The sequence below is a fragment of the Camelus ferus genome, chromosome 17 (assembly GCF_009834535.1).
Source record: "Camelus ferus isolate YT-003-E chromosome 17, BCGSAC_Cfer_1.0, whole genome shotgun sequence".
NCBI lineage: Eukaryota > Metazoa > Chordata > Mammalia > Artiodactyla > Camelidae > Camelus > Camelus ferus.
Window position 1 is genome coordinate 47,368,478 of NC_045712.1, and position 18,794 is coordinate 47,387,271.

An 18,794-nucleotide genomic window follows, 5' to 3' on the forward strand; every position below is an offset into this window, starting at 1 on the left:
GCACTGGTAAGAGCTAAATTACACATATATCACCTGCGATACGTTTATTGCTGACCTTGGCGTACCAGAGAATCAGCACGTGGCAGTGGGGTTCAGCCAGTGTGGCACACACAAGATTCTTCTCTGCTCCCCGGCTGGATATTTAGGAAGCAGAAGACACAGACCTTGAGTGAGATTACCCCATTCATGGCTAATCTTTGCATCTCTAGTATTTAGCACAGTGATAGTTTCATGCTCAGTTTGCCGTGAACATTTGTGGAACAGTACATGATGAGAACTTGAACTGTTGAAAAGATCTACCAGGATCTTTATTTTAGTAACTCATGGTCTATGTAAGACTGATATGCTAGAACTTCATACTAGGAAACACATAAATAATAAGAAGCAGAGTGCAAGACACAGGCCAGAGGAGCTCCCTGCCTGTAAACTTTAGGGAAGGCTCCTTAGGGGCAGCGATAATAGACATGGAGTTTGAAGGATGAATAGGAGTTTGCCCAGGGGTGGGAGCCAATGACATGACAGATTGGAGGAATTGACTAAACACGGACAGATATGCTGGGATCAGACAAGAATGTGGCAAAATGGGAGCTGAATTTTTAGGGGAACTGGAGGTGTTTGAGCCAGGAAATTTGAGCCAAATTGGGAGGTCTTATATGCCATGCTGAGAAGCTTGACTTCTGTCCCTGCCCAGTGGCTTCAAGGGAGGAGATGACAAGATTCCATTTGCATTTTGGATAGATGAGTGGATGACAGTGTGGAAAAGGGATTGGAAGGGAAGGAGATTAGCTGGGAGTGAGTTGCAGTACAAGGTGTCATTCATGCCAAGGAGTGATGGCGGGGATGGAGAAGGCAGGGCAGATGCAGACATTTTGGAAGTGGTGCAGTGATATGGGTTGAAGGAACGGCAAGATTATCGATGACTCAGCCTCCGGCTTCCGGCAGTGGACTGAATGTGGAATTAGCTCAGTGCCCCACACATATTTCCAGTAGCAAGTCCATAAGGCCACTCTGCAGGCACTGAGGCAGCATAAAGTGACCCAGTTTGAAGCAATCTGCTCTCCTCTCCTCCTGAAAGTCTCCACTACCCACCACAATGTCCCTGCAAAACTGTCCAGGAAGCAAGACCTCGGCTCCCAAGGTCCCTTCCTCCCTGCTGTTCTCAGGAGGGGAGTGTAAGCACCATTTCTCTTTGAGGAATGTACTGTTGATCACCAGTTCTTCTTGTTCAATAAAAAATACAGGTACATTTCTTTACCTTTGGGAAACTACGAAGTTCTAAAAAATGATTGTTCCTGGCAGATATTTCTTGACTTCCGTCTAAGATGGCACTTATGAGCCCTACTGGTCTTCTTTTTTTTTTTTAATATTTGATTTGATTTGATTTTTTTATTGAGGTATAGTCAGTTTACAATGTTGTGTCAATTTTGGTGTGCAGCACAGTGCTTCAGTCATACATGGATATACATATATTCATTTTCTTATTCTTTTTCACCATGAGCTACTACAAGATATTGGATATATTTCCCTGTGCTGTACAGTATAAACTTGTTTATCTGTTTTACACATACCAGTCAGAATCTGCAAATCTCAAACTCCTAGTTTATCCCTTCCCAACCCCCTCCCCCCTGGCAACCACAACTCTGTATTCTATGTCTGTGAGTCAGTTTCTGTTTTGTATGTAAGTTCATTTGTCTTTTTTTTTAGATTCCACATATGAGTGATGTCATATGGTATTTTTCTTTCTCTTTCTGACTTACTTCACATAGAATGACATTCTCCAGGGCCATCCATGTTGCTGCAGATGGCATTATTTTATCATTTTTATGGCTGAGTAGTATTCCATTGTATAAATATACCACAACTTCCTACTGGTCTTCTTTTAGCACCGAGAGTGGCATTCACTAACCTTTCTCCCCGATGCACCTTGTCTGTGCTGGGATGTGTCACTTCCCAATTGGGTTTCCATCCCCTTTGCATGGTCCTGAAGATGTGGTAGAAGAGGAGAGCAGGGTGGGAGTTGTCTCCTCCTTGGTCTTGGTTGTCTCCAGGGAGCAATTAGCATCTCAGGAAACCATAACCTGGGAGTCACGTGTCTCAAGGGAAGCACGGCTCCTCACTGGCACCATAAACTAAGTGGCAGGGGGTGGAAAACAAATGAATTGCTGAGGAAGGAGTAGAGAAGTTGTTCTTTGGCAAGTTTTGATTCTGTAACCATCATAACAGTTAGTGGATGTTTTTGACGGACAGTGAGGGGTAAGGATGATACCTGAGATTATTTCCTGAATGGTGTGAATTTAACTAAGTGACATTGTGAGAAGAGTCTCTGGTTTAATAGCATTCTATTAAAAATAAAGAATATAGAGATTTCTTAAAATGAATGCTCTTACAGAAAGTCATCCAGAAAGGACCTTGAACTACACGCCTGAAGAAGTGAGTTCTAGCCGTGGTACCCACACTCTTGGGCTCTGTACCTCTGAAATCTATAATGTCCCAGCAGCTTGGTTTTCTTATCTCCACAATGAATGGGTTCTGCTATTATTTAAAAGCATATCCAGTTCTAAAATTCTGTCCTTCTATCTCTTCACTTTTCTCCAGTGTTTCATCAAAAATAAAGTGAATGAAAATCAGTGGTTACTACATGGCTATCTAGAATTTAAGATACATAACACAAAAGGGGACACACTTTTTTTTTTTAACTGTGAGTTTAACTTATACTTGACCTTCACATAACATGCGCCTTTAGTTTTTTTGTTTGTTAGCTTGATTTAAAAAAAAAACTTTTTAGCTAAAGTATAGTCAGTTACAATGTGTCGATTTCTGGTTTTTTATTTTGGAGATAAACTGTGTCTTAAGGAAATTTAGGACGCTGTGGCCAACAGGTGGCGCTGCAGGTCTGTGCAATTTAAGGCTGCAGACCCTGATTTTGTTTCAATTCGAGATTCAAAGGGCCGAGTGCAATAGCCTAATAGGCTCCGATCTGTATAAACCCCAAGGACCAACAATACGTGTTAGCAGCTTGAAAATGAATCTGGCTGTGGTAGAGGAGACATTTCTCACCCCCCACACCCACAAGAATGTTCTTCCAGAAGTTTGACTCTGATGTGGCCTGTGTATGTCAAAGAGCGAGGTCTGTGCACATGAAAAGGCAGTGCTCCAGCCCCGGAACGGAGCGCCCGATTCCACACCCAGCCCGATGGGGACCAGGGAAGCTGTCACAGCTCTTTAGGTATCACTGTTCCCCCAGTTTGCAAAGCTACTGTTTGTAATCAAAGAATCATGATGTTTCAATCTGGGAGTGTCTTTGGTAATATTGCAGACCAAGTAGGCTGATGTCATAGATAGGGTCGCAAAGACTTAGAGATGCTGTGTGACCTCCGGGAAACCGTACCTATTTAATAGCAGATCCCAAATTATAATTGAGGTCTGGCCGAAGCCCACGTTATCTCTGGAGAACGTTAGTTCATTCAGGGTAAGTTTTGGACTCAGGCAAATCCCCAAGCCTCAGTTTCCCTACTCACTGAAGTCTATCAATCATTCAATCTATCTGTCTGTCTATGTATGTATCTTTCAGTTCATCTATCCATCTGTCTATTGATCTATTTGTCTATGTATTTATCTATCTGTCTGTCTATCTAATTCTGGTATGTATGTATGTATGTGTCTATCTATTTGTCCATCTGTCTGTCTTTCCATCCACCCATCCATCTATCTATCCATCTATTCATCTATCTGTCCGTCAATCAATTTATCTATCTATCTATCCCTCCCTCTCTCTCTCTTTCTCTCTCCATCTCTTGATCTCTCCATCTGTCTATTTATGTAATTTACCTGTCTCTTGCGTTTCATCTGCACTAGGATAGGTTACAAGCGCTGGAAACTCTTATTCTGTGGTTGTCAGAATAAGACATCAACTTGGTGTGTAATTCAGTGAAACATTCTGGCAGACACCCTTTAGTAACATACTGTAAACCTCTCGGACAAGTTGTACCGAATAAAGAACTTGCCTTGAATTCCTTCATTCAAGATCAGTCAGCTCACAAAGAGCGCAGCTGCTTGAGCCTTTCCCCTGCCAAGGAGGGCGAGCACACATCTGCTTTTCCCCCCGTGGCGCCGAGCGCGGGGCCTCTTTAGGGAACTCCTGGTCTCTCACTCGCTCCGACTCTAGCTGGGAGAACCAGGATTCAGTGTCAAGTTTGTTTGAGTCCAGTGCTAGTGTTTTTTGCTTGGATGCTGATTCAAATACATAACCATCTCCCAGAAGCAGAATGACCTTAGAAGAATATGAAAAATGTTAATGCTAAGCCCAGCCCAGCTGTCTTCCGCTAAACCACAACTCCTAAAGATGTATGATTTCATCGGTGTATTTCTTCTTTGGTAAATCTGTTGTGTTCTTGGTGAGGACACATATAAAAATGTAAACACATTAAAGAAATACAGCGCACAGCCCCACTGTTGCAACACAAAGCAGCTTTCCAAAAGCAGACATCTGGGCTTCTGTAACCTGAGTGGGGAGTCCAGTTTCAAGGCTTAGGACAGCGCACAGAGGAAAGGCAGACGCTTGAAATTTGAATCCCGGCGTTTTCTTCTCTAGGGAGAGCCATTTTTGTAGCTTTGTTCCTGAACACAAGGGAAGAACGAGAGCAGCCTGGCTTTCCCACTTCTGTGCCTCACGCACCTGGGGGAAGTATCCCAGAGATGCGGATGGTAAATGTTTATGTTGCGAAGAGAAAAATGGGGATGATTTTTCAACTCGGATGTGAATTTCCATTTGGGTGATTTCACTTCAAGATTCCTCGCTGCTTTCTGACCAGATAAATCCTGTAACAGTCAAGGATACAATTGAAAACTCCTATTAGTGTATGCTCCGAGGGGGTTACTTTTCTCCCGCAGCAATCAGGTTAGGACTTACCTGTTAGCTGCTGGCATCAGCTCTCCATCCTTTCAGGTCCTCTGACAAGCGCCCTGGTGTGAAGGAGTCACTCACCAGCATCCTGTTAGTAGGATTCAGCTAAACTTCATCTGTCCAGACAACAGAATTCTCCCAAAGTGGTTCCATACCTGGCCGCGCTTATAGACCCCGCAGAGTATAATTTCTAACATCTCTTAAGCAAATTAACCATCCCACACCTTCATGGTATTGAGCCAAAAAAAAAATCAGTTGATGACAGTAGTCCCTGAAAGGTGGGTTTCTGAATAAAGTCTTGAAATACTAACCACCCACCTCAAGTCAGCTTTCCTGATTAGAACATTTCAGTTGATAAATAACTAGGCCCAGCTACATTCACTAACTAATGAATAAATATCACACCAGCAAGGATTAAGTGTTTGAAATCAAGTAGACAGTAGAACAAAGCTGAATGACAGACAAGGTAAGGGAGAGCGTATTTTGTTTGCTTGTTTGTTTTAAAATCTATTTTTATATACAGTGGCTAACATTTGTAAATCTCAAACTCCCAAATTTATTCCCTCCCGCCCCCTTTCCCCTGATAACCAGAAGATTGTTTACTAAGTCTGAGAGTCTGTTTCTGTTTTTTAGGTGAGTTCATAGTGTCTTTTGTTTTTTATTTTTAGATTCCACTTATGAGTGATATCATATGGTATTTTTCTTTCTCTTTCTGGCTTATTTCACTTAGAATGATGATCTCTAAGTCCATCCATGTTGCTGCAAATAGCATGATTTTATTGTTTTATGGCAGAGTAATATTCCATTGTATACATATACCACAGCTTCTTTACCCAGTCATCTATCGATGGACATTTAGGTTGCTTCCATGTCTTGGCTATTGTAAATAGTGCTGCTGTGAACATTGGGGTGCATGTATCTTTTCAAATTAAAATCTTCTCTGGATATATGCCCAGGAGTGGGATTCCTGGATCATATGGTAAGTCTATTTTTAGTTTTTTGAGCATCTCCAGGGAAAGTGTTTTAAGGGGAGGCTTCACTTAAACTGAGCTCGAAATACCAAAAGATCCCTCTGAAGCACTAAGGTGGCGCCTGGGACATTCCAGACGGGTCTCTGTGTCCTCTTTGCTCACGTAGGCTCTTTCAGTCCAAGACATCCTTCCCGTCCTTGCTGGTCCCGATCCTGTTCATCTCTGAAAGCCCAGCACAAATGCCTTTCCTTCAGTCCAGCCTCCGGGAATCATCCAGCAGCTCGACTCCCTGAATCCCCCTCCTCCCTGCTCCTCTCCTGTGCTGTGCACCCTCACCGCTCTCCTCATGATAGAGTTGCTGTCGAGGTTTTTTTTTTCTTCAGGTGAGGATCTTGTGTTCTATCTTCCAGGTGCATCAGTGTCTGCAGAGCGAAGAGGTCGATGCACAGGATTTGTAACCTGGCAGCTTCTTTCCGTTCCGCATCTTCCCTGTGTCTTTCCCACTTTCTAACCAAGTCCTTTCAAAGACAGTGAGGAGTCAGATACAGAGAAGGGACTAGTGGTTACCGGTGGGGAGAGGGAAGGTGGGGCAAGAGGCAGGTGGAGGACTAAGAGGGACAAACTGTCAGGAATAAATAAGCTACTAGTATGTGCTGCACGACACGGGGGATATAGGCAGTATTTTGTAACAACTATAAATGGAGTATAACCTTTAAAAATTTGTGAATCGCTATATTGTATACCTATAGCGTAATATTGCACATCAACTATACTTCAATTTTTAAAAAAAAATATGATATTGTAAAATAAATAAATAATAAATAAATTTTAGAAAATAAAGGAAAAAAAAAAAAAAAGACTCTTTCAGGAAGCAGACATCAAAAGAGCCTCCCACAGGCAAAGACGTTCTTTGGCGTGTCCTTGTTTTATTGAAAAAAGTCACGAAGTCAGCCAGAAAGAGAGAGGAAAATACCGTATGACATCACTTATTTGTGGAATCTAAAAAAAAAAAAGAAAAAGAAATAGACACAAATAAACTTATTTATAAAACAGAAACAGACTCACAGACATAGAAAACAAGCTTATGGTTGCTGGGGGGGGAAAGGGGGTGGGAAGGGGTAAATTGGGAATTTGAGATTTGCAGATACTAACTGATATATATATAAAATAGATAAACAACAAGTTTATACTGTAGAGCACAGGGAACTATAGTCAATGTCTTGTAGTAACTTACAGCGAAAAAGAAATGAAAATGAGTCTATGTATGTGTGTGACTGAAACGTGATGCTGGACACCAGAAATTGACACAACAATAAAAACTGACTATACTTCAAAAAAAAAAAAAAAAGAGTAGAATTGAAAATTTAAAAGAATTAAAAATCAGCTAAAAAAAGAAAAAGAAAAGAAAAAAGCCATACAACTTTTGCATTCCATTTAATAATTTACAGTAGAAATTCTTAATGATGCCAAGTTAACTACCTTAAAAGTGAAGAGAAATGGGGTGATATTACATGTTAATTCTGTGGTTTCAAGCGCCTGGGGAGTCAAGAACCTGGGTTTGTGAAGCAGGACTTAGGGTGCTCATGGTATCATCTTTTAATATCAGCTGAAGCACCTGTTTCAAATTGAAGTCCCAGGCAGGGACTCACCTTTGAAATTCTAATTCAGGATGTCTGAACAGGGCCCCTTAGTTAGCACTTATAATATACAATTTAGGTGATTCTGAAGCAGGTATTTTTTTTTTTACATATGTCTCTCTGCAAAGGGAAATTTCTAGTCAATAAGCACTCAAATTACCAGATGTAGACTGAGTGATACTTTCCTATGTGTTAGCACTCTTTGAGCAGTAGGCCACGAAGATGTAATTTTGCACTGAGGTGTAAGTAATTTTTTTTTAAAATGGAGGTACTGGGATTTGAACCCAGGACCTTATGGATGCTAAGCACGCTCTCTGCCGCTGAGCTATACCCCCCACCCTGCAATTTTGTACTGACTCTAGTCTTCCTGGAAACACGTGGGTCGTAAAACTTTGATAAAATCAAACATATCCTCTGAGCTCATGTAGATGGCAAATGTTGTGGCTCAGATTTCTCTACAAATTCTAAATAAGTGTCCATCTAAGTTCTTTTTATGGTGAAAACAAAATGACTGAGAAATTGTGACATTTGCCCAGTGGAACACTGTGGGGCAGGGGAGAGTATGAGTAAGCCAGAAAACCAGTTCCCCTCCTCTGGGAGCTCCCTCGGGACCTTCTCACCAGGGGATGGTCACACACACCATTTCAGTGACCCACTGCCCTGGAAGCTACCCCTCTGTGGCCAGTCAAGCTCCTTTATCCCTGCACTTTATTCAGCCTTGGTTTTGACACAAGAAATCCCATAGGATCTGACGGGGACTGTGTCAGGCTTTCTACTTAAAATCACCCTGAGACCACTGGCTCATCGCAGCAGCTGGGAAACTGTCATCTCCCCGGACAGGTTTGAAGCCACACGTGAACTCAAGTTGCACCTTCTGCTTATTACAAATCTCCTAAACCACTCGGTAGGCAGAGCCACTGCCAGAAATCAGAGCGAGGCTTTTGTTCCATTTATAGAACAATATGGGCTTCCTGTGCCGCCAGAGTCACACCTGCGGAGTCACTTAATGAAAATGGCTTCCACCCAAAGACTCGATTGTGCCTCAAAATGCATTGTGATTCCACGTGTTTTCTCCATTAGGTTCGAAAAGTGAGTAGCGGGAGACATAATTAGCCTTATAAGATGATTAAAAAAAATCAAGGCGGAGAGAGATCAAGAGATTTGCAAAGGTCGCGTAGTAAGTTCCAAGGAAATGATTAGTGTATAAATATTCTACCTCCGCATTCCCTATTCTTCACGTTGTTTATGATTGTTCCCCTGCCTGTTTTCAAGAGACAGCTGAATCTCTCAAAGCACAGAGAGAATCAGGTGGATACACACAAAGATTTAAAAAGGACTCTAATCCTGCAGAGCGAGGAGAAACGTGCAAGGAACATGCAATATTATGGTTGTCTCCACTGAGCGGTACAGGTGGCTCTGAGCTTCCTGGTTACCGACATGAAGAGGAATCAAGATGAAATATTAAAAGAAAAAAACTTTGCCAAAGTACCTAAAAGAAAAACCAAAAAAAAAAAAACAAAAAAAAAACAAAAAAAACCCCAAAAGGTGAAACATAGATTTCTGATTTCTGATTGTCTGATAAAATCAACTATACTTTTTTTTTTTTCAGAAAACAGAGTATGAATAGCTGGTCTAAATTCTAAGGAGAATTTACAGTGAGGATTCTCATACTTGGAACACTAAGTAAAATAAAAGACAAATCTTCAAGATTAATAATGCAGAAAAAACAAAAATGACCTTCACATGACCGTTTCTTCTTTCCACCCTTAAAGAAACACAGGGCATACCATTAAATTGTAATTCAGTGAAGAGCCTTCTGCAAGGTTCGATTATAGTTCCAACACTTCATATCCACATTTTCCAGACAGATCTTCTCAACTAGAGGGCATTCCCAATGCCTCAAATCTGGGCTGTCGCATGACTTCCTTTTGCCAAAGGGATTTAGCACATGGAACCCAAGCAAATCCTTGAAATAGTTGTCTGTAGTTGGACTTGCTCTGTTGTGCCTCTGTTATTAGTGTGAGAACACATGCTAGCCATCCTGCAGGTCCCAGGAGGGTGAGACACTTGTAGGTGAGACCCACACCTGTAGACGTCCAGCAAGAGAAGCTGCCACCACTGTGTGCAGCCAGGTCAACTGTCCACCCCCACTGCCGACCCACAGCGCCTTGACAATAAGTGGTATTTTTCAGCTACTGACTTTTAGGGTGGTTTGTTAGATAGCAGTTTAAAATGGAGGTTTATTGAGAAATAATTTCCAGGCAATACCAATCAGCCTTTCTAGATAGACTAGTCTATGAATTCTGAAAAACGCACACAGGCATGAAACCACAGTCAAGACAAAAAGCATGGTCATCGCCCCCAAAAGTTTCTTCCTTCCTCCTTGGCAGTCGGCCCCTCCAACACTCCCTGGCCCTGTGAACCGCTGGTCTGCTTTGTCTGTCCAGCTCTGCCTTCTCCAGGTCGTCATACAGATGGAATCACACGGTACCTAGTGTTTTGTATGTGTCTCTGCTTAGCATACAGCATTTGAGACCCATCCATATTGCTGCCTGGATTAGCAATTTGCCCTGAGTCCTCACTGCTGACTTGTGTTCCGGGGAGCGGCCACACTGCACTTTGTTTCTCTGCTCCCTGGCTGGTGGACACTGAGTTATTTCCAGTTTGGGTGACTGTAAATAAAAGTGCTACCGTCATTCATATACAAGTTTTGATATGGAAATATGTTTTCACTTGGAGTAAATGCCTAAGAGTGAGATCCCTCAGTTATATATATATATAATATATATATATATATATATATTTTTTTTTTTAAGAAAGTATATATTTTAAGAAACTGCCAAACTCTTCCCCAAAGTGGCTATACCATTTTGCATTACCTCCAGGATTGTAAGTCCATTCCAGCTGCTCCACATCCTCACCAGGGCTTGATCTTGTCAGATTTTATGATTTTAGCCATTTAAATAGATGTGCAATGGTATCTTAATTGTGATTTGAGCAACAGTTTTGTGGCAATGCTTAAGTGATATGAATGAATTAAGCCATTATGATCCAGGTGCAAAGTTTCCTGGTGCTCTGAACTTCAGTTATTACGGCTATTTAAATGAAAATGACAGAAGTTACCTCTTCCCTAATTCTTTTTTTTTTTTACTTTTTTTTGGGGGGGGGGTCAGGGGAGGTAACTAGGGTTTTTTCTACTCTAAATAGAAAAGAAACAGGAAGCCATGGAAATGAGAAAACGATAACTGGAGATGCGATAACTACAGTGAATTGCAAGGGAATAAACATGAAGATGTAAAAAATAAATAAAGAAAAATAAAGACGATTTATTTATTTTAATGGAGGGACTGGGGACTGAACCCAGGACCTCATGCATGCTAAGCACATGCTCTACCACTGAGCTATCCCCTCCCCCCTATTTCTAATTCAGTCTTTCAGAAATATTTGAAAAATACATTAGGACTTGCAGAATGGCCTAATATATTTGTGGTACCCCCCAGAGGCTCCCGTATCACAGGGACAGTGTGTCAGTCCTCTGACACTAACTGGTGTAGGTCATTTGTCTTTCTCTTTTCCTTCTTTTGTTTTTATAACTGAGTCCCATCTATTTCATTGTCTATTTTTTTTTAAACCAGCTATAGCTGTTTCATTACTTGTGCCTTCTCCACTGGAGCAAAACCCCAGCTAGAGCCAAACCTCCGGGACCCGAGGTGGGGAGGAGAGAAGTCTCCCCTCTGCCAGTTTTAAATTTCTCCTTCACGGATCCGGGGAAGTGAAGTTGCAGGAATGTGTTCTTTTCAGCTTAAGCTGTTGTAAAGGGAAGGTAAGCAGTGCTTCACTCAGTAGCCTCTGCTTCATGCACTGTTTCAAAGGAAAACGCTAATTACCAACCACGCGATAGCATTTAGCATAAACTCTATTTTAATTATTGTCGATTCTAAAGCAAACCAACCTGGGGAAAATGAGATGGGGTTTATGTGTCGCCAGTGGGTTTCTGTCTTCGTCGTTGTGAAAGTCCGGTCACCAGTCCCCGGAATCCCGGCTGCGCAGTGACCCGCTCCTGCTGCCAAAAGCCTATCCCAGGTCCGGGGGCATTGCTTTCCCTCTCATGTGACAGACTCCAGCCAGCCTTGCTCCTTTGCAACATGCTGTTAGTCTGACTTTAAGCCAACATTCTTTCTACCAATCCTGTTTATTCTCAAATATCCTGAAGCGTCTCCCTTGGTACTGGTTAATGGGATGTTTCTGGTAGAGACGTTTGTCCCAAGAAACAAAAGAGTTACAAAAAAATAAAGACTGTTTAACTATCTTAATCCTCTCATATGAATAGGATGGAAACTAATAGTTTTCCTGAGGGAAGGACTAGAAATGACGAGGGGACACTTTGCTAAGTCAGGTTTGCTGAGATATGAGGAATAAATGTCATCTTTGAAGCCACCGGCCACGGCGAGGAAGTGGCTTCTCTGCGTTCAGTAGGAAAGTCTGAAATCTTACCATCTGAATAAACCCTGCGGGGTAATTCTCAGCTCTGGGAATTCTGCGATTTGCATCGTTGGGCTTAGAAATAACCCTAGGATTTCTTCTCTTCAGGTGACTTTTTAAAATGACTTTTCATCGTCCCTGTATTTCCTGGTTTCTCTCTTTCTCTCTCAGAATTGTATTTTCCAGTACACGTTGGTCTTTATCCACTGAATTTTGTTTGCTGTTGCTGGGAGTGACAGAAGCCCTATGTGAATTGATAGATCCCTTCCCCCGTCCCAGAAACAGACGGGAACGCCTTGATTCCTACAAGGAAACTGCAGGAAGGGCGTGGCTACAGCAGCTCAAAGACCAGAGCAGCTGGGAGTCTGCATCCCTGGTCCCTGCCCGGCTCTGTGCTGGCATCATCTCTCCTACGACTCATCAGCCTTTTCCAGAGTAGGTCACGGGGTCACTGGTAGCATCTCTAGATTTATGACGCACAGCCTTACCCTGAGAGAGGAGCTGACCAGCTTTCCTTTGTTCCCACTGAAAACATCCTAAGGAGGGGCTTGGATTGGATGATGTAGCCATTCCTGTGACCTGTGGGGGGAAGAAAGTTCCTATAATTGGCAACCCCACTGAACCACATGGGAAGACAAGTCAATTCATGTCCCCTGCTGGCTTGAGTTTCTTTATATAGAAAACAGTTATAGCTTATGACTGTTACAACACTTACCATATGGTAGGCACTGTTACAGATACTTCACAAATATTAATTCACTTAATGCTTATATCAATCCTATACCATCCTCTTATTATTTCCATTTTAGAGATGAGAAAACTGAGGCACAGAGCAGCCAAGGAATTGCCCAGGGAGGAAGTGGATAGAATAGAAGTATGTTTGTTACTGAATCCAAACTGGTTCTGTTCACTGCATGACAGGCCAGGAAATCAGGAGACAGGGTACTGGGGCAAGGAATAACGGCTTTATTGGGAAAGCCAGCAGACTGAGAAGACAGGGGACTAATGTCCTGGAGAACCATCTTCTCCAAGTCAGAATTCAGGCTCCTTTTATACTAAAAAGGGGGAGGGGGTATGGTTAGTGGTTGCAGACTTCTTGGTGTCGGAATCCTTTGGTCTTGCAGCTGTCCACGTGGGTCAGGTCATGGTGCCCCCGTAGACCTCCCACAGGACAAGCGTTGTGCAACTTCTCCTCCCTATGTGGATGGGAAAGTGTTATACCTTTAAAGGCCAGAGCCTTGAGAATGGGCTCTTCCCTGTGTTTCAGGCACCAAGGTGCAGAACCAGCAGGACTCAGCACAGGAAACCGCGCAGAGGCAGAGCCAAAGGAACAGGTCTAACATGGAGTGAGATGTGTTCTTTCCTGTTGCACATTCATACCGCACGGTCTCCTCCGAACTCACAAACCTGAGGCCGTCGCACTCAGCACTGCTTCCTCCGTCCTTTCCCCATCTCCCCTCTCCTTCCTTCACGGGTCTTTGCCCTTTCCCTGTGTGCTTTCCCATGTAGACTCTACCACGGCAGTCTTTTGGCCTATTGCCCTGCCCCCCTCCCCAGCTGACAGAGGAATAATCTCTATCTGGCTGAGATGCCAAGCACCGAAAAATCCTGGCATCTCTTAAAGAAGCAATTTGTTTTCTTTTTGCAAATGTGTCACGCGTGTCGTTAAACGGCACCGACGTGTGCCCCCACTGGCCACGTTTCTCAGAGATGGCCTGTCAGAGGCTGGAGAATCTTCTGAGGAATGGGTATCTTCTCTATGGAAATATGCCAATTACCATTTCTTGCGGGAAACACGGCAAGCATCACCCCAGAGACCCGTGGCCATCAGGAAGAGCAACCCGGCTGAAGGGACGTCCATCTCCATTTGCAGTGGGGACACCACCATCTTCTCTAACTGGCTCATCTTGAGCGATGGAAGACTCTAACTAAATAAATGAAAAAGGATGGCAGGAAATAATCCCCCGTGACTTATGCCTCCTTCTCCATCCATAAATAACTTTATATTTCACTGCTGGCAGCGAAGCTGAGCCGGAAGGTAATGACCCATTGTGGAAAACCCATCTGTTGCTCATAAGGGAAGGGCCGGATTTATTGAGGAAGAATCTGGAGCCTAAGTCCTGTTACTTAATGGGAGCTGCACATCTAATTGGTCATGCTGTAAATACGCCCCATCATGTTCTCCCGCTGGCCAGATGGACGTGCTCAGCAGCAATGCTGAGAAGAAAAATGTACCTCAAGAATTTGAGAGCAGGAGTGGACACCAAGCCAGTGGGGGACCAATGGGGCTAATGAGGATGGATGGGACTGACTTAAAGATGTTTCCAGAAGAACCCAAAAGGCCTAATGCAGATACGTCTAAATACGGTCACACAGTGCAGTCCCCGGGAGTGGGTCGTGTGGAATCAACCAGCTCCTGCCAGCCTCATAATTTTCTACCTCTTGTTCCTTTGTACCTTGGCCCCTTGGTACTTAATCATGGCTTTACGACTTTGTGGCGATGGCTCCGGGTAATGGCAGTTGAGAGCAGTTCCTCCCAGACTGCTCTTTACCACTGTGGTGGGAGGGCAGACTAGGAACCAAAGGCAGCTTGTGTTTCACACACTGAATCCCCCTGAGTCATGTCTGAACTGGATGTGGGGCTCAGGTTCCTGAGAGAGATGGGGAATTAGGGCTTATCACAATTTCTGGTATACTGCAGGTGCCTAACGAATGTTGAATAAAGGAGAATAAGATACACTAATAATGACTAGTAACATCTTAGCACGTGGTGGCCGAAAGGGGTCTGAGAGATTTTATGAGCCAGGTTCCAGGAAGTGCTGTAACTCGCAAGCCCTAATTCCCAGTCGCGTGATACAGGGCTGGTGTGTTCCCGTCGTGGTCCAAGGTGCATGTCAGGGGCAGCAGAATGCTCCACAAGGTCATTCTCCATCTTGTAAGACTGTCAACGTCCTTGGGGGCCTCCAGGTCACCACAAAGTAGAAGAAGAGTGGGGAGGGTCCTGACTAAGGCTGGGAGTGAGACACACGCCTTCCCACCCTTCCACTGGCCCCAGCTCAGCCCCAGGGTTCCAAGTGATGGAGCCCAGGGTGGAAAATGCAGGCTTCCCATGTGCCCAGAAGGAAAAGGAGCTGAATTTGGTGAACACGTGGAATCACCATGTCTCTGAGACCCTTGATTCCGCTCCCTCATTTACAGATGGGCAGACGGAAGGCCTGGGACTGGGTGATTTTCAGCAAGTCGCATGGTGATTTGCGGATACAGGAACTCTGGTTTCCTACCTCCTGACACTGTCGCCCCGGGGAGAGTGGGGAGGGGAGGGGAGGGGAGGGGAGGAGGCAGCGCGTTGCTTTATGAAGAGCTCTGGAGAAGGGTCAGGACTCCCAGACTCGCGCTCCTGGCTTGGTCGGCAGCTCAACTGGTCACTCACACGCCTTGGTTTCCCCGTCTTAAAGTGAGAGATGTGAAATGATGATGGATGAAGTGCAAGCTTGAACTATCTCGACTTCTACTGAGATGTTAGGAAGAAAAAAAAATAACAGCTATGAGAAGAGAAGGGCTCTCCAAGACCAGGAAATCCACGTGAGATGCGGGGCGAGGACAACCCCAAAGAAAGACAGGGAGTTGCAGCCTTCTGGGCATCCCAGCGCACGAGACTGCAGACGGACGCGTCCCTGCCGTGACCTGGGATCAAGGGCACCTTCCTGGGGCCCACGCTCCCTCCGGTGGCCTCTCCCTGCCCCCCACCGCCCAAGCCAAGCCAGCCAGCATCACCCCGAGCCCCGCGGTGCGGGTGCTCACCTCATTATCACAGGCCAGAAAGCATCCTGACCGAAGGCGGGGCAAGGGGCTGACAGTGGCTGGCGGGGCAGGTGCCCTTTCCCTCCCACTCAGGAGCTCCTCTCCTTCATCCACCTTCAAGTGTGCAAGTCATAGCGGCAGAGAGACGGAGCTGCCTCTGCAGGAGCCGTCATTCACTGCTGGAGGCCAGCCGAGCCCCGGAGACCGACCCCACGTGGCGGTGATAACAGCCTTCACTGCAAAGCCGCGCGCAGCAGCCTCAAATCCCTTTCCAATTCTGCCCACTTTGGCTTCTGAAGGCAGCCTTTCTCTTAAACACGACCACGTTGGCAGCCAAAGCAGAGGGACTCTTTCCTTGGAGGAGCGGCACTCCAGGCTCACCGCGGGCTCTCACCTCAGGATGCTTAAGTCCTTTTCAGTCCTGAAGGGCTTCCTCTAATCCCCGGCTCTCAGGCCCCAGGCAGACCAGCGCCGTGGGGGCTGGGCGCGGAGGGCCGGGTGCGGCTCTGGAAGGCGCCAGGGAGCCCCTCTGCGTTTCCACCTCCTGCCAGCTTTCCATGCACATCCTGAACAGGAATAGAGATCCTGCTTGAAATAATGGATATCATACGGAGACAGCATTTTTCCAACCTGAGGAGGGAGCAGTCAGGAGCTAGGAAATCTAGAATTATGGATTTCACTCACCTGGACTGCACGGACCGCGGTGCTGGGTCTGGAGCAATCGCTTCATCTCTCTCAGGGGCCTCTGTCCTCACCTTTGACTGGGTTAACGAGACAGCCCTTTCTAATCGTTATGAGAGACCCGGATGCTCTGACCTTAGACTGAAGACTCTCAAATGGGGTTGGATTTGTGGAAGGTAGAAGCTTGCCGCTGCAAAAGCAGAGCTGGTGGAAATCATTGCAATTTCTTCTTCTTTTTTTTTTTTTTTTAAATGATCAACCTACATCAGACTCCACACAAACCGTCACCACCTCAAATTTCAGAGGAAACAAGACTCAGCCAAAAAGATGGTCAGAAGCAGACCAGGGCCCAGGACCCTGTGAGTCTGTGATGCGTCTTCTTTGTCACTGTTGTTGGCTGTAAACACGGTTAACGGATCCTGAGATCTTCTGATTTACTGAGCCAGCACTTTCTCTTGAGAAAGCCCGTTCAGACCATGATTCTTGGACCCCGTCTCAACTTCCTCTGGTTGATCACAATTCCATCCTCTAGTCCTGAGTCACCGAGGTTGTCGAGAGGAAAATTAACCTCTGCAAGGCTTCCATCATGTGTTCGACATTTTTAAGGCACTTTTTACATGTCCTTCATATGGATTCTGAAAGGTAGCAATTACTGTCTCCATCACGGAGACAAAGAAGGAGATTCGAGGTGGTGAAATGATTTGCCAAAAGCCAGTTATAAAAAGAAACAGCTGTGCCCTGGTTCTAAAGCAATGCCTTTCCCACCGCGCTGTCTGCCGCCTTGCCCATCACCGCCTACGGGAACGTTACTTCTGAGACCTCGTCCTTGCTCAGTTCTCCAGGTGAATCATTCTCGCACGACTCTTCTGTTAATGATAGTGGCAGCCAGCATTTACTGGGGGCTCTACGATGGTCCAGACCTCGGGTGAGCACTTTACGTGTTCATCTCATTTAAATGGCTCAAAACCCCTCGTGAGGCAGGTATGAGTGTGTCCCCGCTGTGGGGGCATAAAGCCGTTCAGCCACAAGGCATGTGGCGAGCTGCCGTGAACACCAGCCCGAAGTCAGGCCACTTAAGATTTAAAGCCAGCTCTGCCATCTCTGCAGCCTTTGGCAGGTCACCCACTATTTCTAAGTTTCTTTCTTTCTTTCTGGAGGGGGTAGGTAATTAGGTTTATTTATTTATTTTTGGAGGAGGCACGGGGGATTGAACCCAGGACCTTGTGCATGCAAAGCACGCGCTCTGCCACTTAGGTTATATCCTCCTCCCCAAGTGTCGTGTGTGTGAAAATACCGGCGTGATAATAGGGACCATCTCAGGGGTTATTGGGAGGGGCAGACGCTCTCATCCGTAGAGGAGGCCTGGCATGCCAGAAGTGCATAATCAATGTGAGTGATCATTATTGGGCGCCTTGAGGCCGCTCACTGCTGTGCTTCGTTACTCACAAAGCCGCTCAGTTTTGTTCGTCACCGCCCGACAAAGGGCACCAGCAATGAAACACAGCGTACCAGAAGCAGCTGGACCAGAGGGGCGCTTCCATTTCCTCCCTGCCTTCTGGCTCTGGCTCTGGCTCTGAAACTGGCCCAAGAACACGCTAGCTTTTCAGGGCATCGCAGCATCGTCTGGAGACGCGCAGAAGCTACGGTGAGCTGGGGTCTCCTTGCAAAGACGAATTGAGGAAAGCCGGCAGACAAGACACACGGTCTGGGCTACTGACCTGTGCTCTCACTCGGTTAGTGATCAGACTAAGGTCTTGCTTATACCTCTTGGGCGATGGGCGCCCACGTCTCCTGAGACGGTCCACTTCCTGGAGGAATTGCCTTTGCAATTTCAAGTGTCTCTGCCCTGCATTTTCAAATAGTTTATTTCCCCTCTTGAGGCAGGCTCAACCCAGCATGCCATGGCTCTCTGAGCAAGTTCTACTGCAACGTCGTGGAACTTAGTGATGGAATCACGGGGTTAAGATGGTCTTGCGTTCGCTTTGGCAGCACATGTACTAAAATTGGAACAACACAGAGAAGATGAGCACGGCCTTTGCGCAAGGATGACATGCAAATTCATGAAGTGGTCCAGAGTTTCTTGCAGCAACATGGCTGGACCTGGAGATCATCATACTAAATGAAGTAAGCCAGGAAGAGAAAGAAAAATACCATCTGATATCACTCATATGTGGAATCTAAAAAAAAAAAAAAAAAAAAAAAAAGACACAAATGAAGTTATTTACAAAACAGAGACAGACTCACAGACAGTAAACTTATGGTTACCAGCAGGGAGATGGGGTAGGAAAGGATAAATGGGGAGTTTGGGATTTTCAGATA

General features: G+C 45.2%; 1 protein-coding gene, 1 long non-coding RNA gene and 1 other non-coding gene across 3 annotated transcripts in view; 2 read left to right on the forward strand and 1 right to left on the reverse strand.

Moving 5' to 3' along the window:
- The window catches only part of LOC116657289, a 319,209-nt gene that overhangs the window by 139,146 nt on the left and 161,269 nt on the right, over positions 1-18,794 (forward strand). The gene's annotated exons all lie outside the window — the stretch shown is intronic.
- On the reverse strand, positions 10,645-11,673 carry LOC116657294. Its single transcript, XR_004312436.1, has 2 exons — positions 11,464-11,673; positions 10,645-11,372 (listed from the first exon to the last, which is right to left on the reverse strand). It is a non-coding gene; the product is annotated as an uncharacterized LOC116657294 (long non-coding RNA).
- On the forward strand, positions 18,449-18,555 carry LOC116657342. The gene has a single exon (XR_004312463.1). It is a non-coding gene; the product is annotated as a U6 spliceosomal RNA (small nuclear RNA).